The sequence below is a fragment of the Cynara cardunculus genome (genome assembly GCF_001531365.2).
Source record: "Cynara cardunculus var. scolymus isolate 2C chromosome LG 5, CcrdV1, whole genome shotgun sequence".
In the NCBI taxonomy this organism is placed as follows: Eukaryota; Viridiplantae; Streptophyta; class Magnoliopsida; order Asterales; family Asteraceae; genus Cynara; species Cynara cardunculus.
Window position 1 is genome coordinate 32,066,383 of NC_037532.1, and position 1,443 is coordinate 32,067,825.

The window sequence follows — 1,443 nt, forward strand, 5'->3', positions numbered from 1 at the left end:
CCGATTTAAAACAATCCGGACGATACATCGTTTAACCTTTGTCCGATTTAAAACAATCCGGACAAGCCTTGTCCGGTTTAATACCCGGATAAAACACTTAGAACAAGAGACAGATTTCCTTCCAAAATAAACAAGATTCATACAAAACCAATAATAATTTTATGCAAAAGAGTTTAGAAAACCACTCACCTTATGCAATCAGATGAGATTCAACTTCTTGAAATCAGACATTTGAATCTTCTTTACAAGAATAACTCGATCAATCTTTTCTCTTTTAAATCGCACAACTTTTAGCAAATGCCAGAAAAGAAAATATGGAGGCCAAGCCCTCCTTTTATACACTTCCAAAAATGGAAGGTTGGCTAACAACCCCTTTTTCCCATACAACTCACCACATGCACATGCATACATCCTCACACCATGCATTCTCAACATGCATACGTGTATAATCACATATATATATGCACATATTCACATATATCATGCATTATATATATATATATATATATATCCAATTAATACACAATCTCACATACCCGCATGATTTAACATATCAATTTATCATGCCATCACGTAATCATTTAATCAAATAATCACGTAATAATTACCTCGGGTGATAACTAGGATCTGGTTATCACATTATCCACCCCTCAAAAGAATTCAGTCCCGGAATTCCTTAAATCAAAAAGCCATGGGTATTCTGATCTCATCTTTGATTCCAATTCCCATGTTGCCTCTGGTCCTTTGTGATACTTCCACCGAATTTTTACCAGACCTATTTCTTTATTTCTCAACAACCTGATCTTTCGGTCAATAACAGCTTCCGGTGTTTCTACAAAATTCAACTTACTGTCTAATTGAATCTCTGACAACGGTATAGCTAGATTCGGATCAGCCAAACATTTCCGCAGATTCGACACATGAAAAGTGTTGTGAATTAGACTCAACTCTTCTGACAGCTCTAACTGATATGCTACTAGCCCAATTCGTTTACATATTCAGAACGGCCCCACATATCTCGGACTGAGCTTCACTTTCTTTCCAAATCTGATGACATCTTTCCACGGCGAAACTTTTAACATCACAAAATCACCTATACCAAACTCAATCGGCTTTCGACGATTATCAGCATAATTTTTCTGACGATCTTGTGCTGTTTTTATTCCTTCACGGATCTGTTCGATCTTTTCAAAAGTTTCTTGAACAATTTCAGGACCCTTTAACTGCTTCTCACCCACTTCATTCCAGCATAACGGCATTCGACATTTACGTCCATACAACACTTCATACAGTGCTGCTTGGATATTTGGAATGGTAACTATTGTTATATGCAAACTCTATCAATGGTAAGTGATCTTCCCATGATCCCCTGAAGTCAATAATACAACTTCTTAACATATCTTCGAGAGTCTGAATAGTTCTTTCACTCTGCCCATCAGTTTG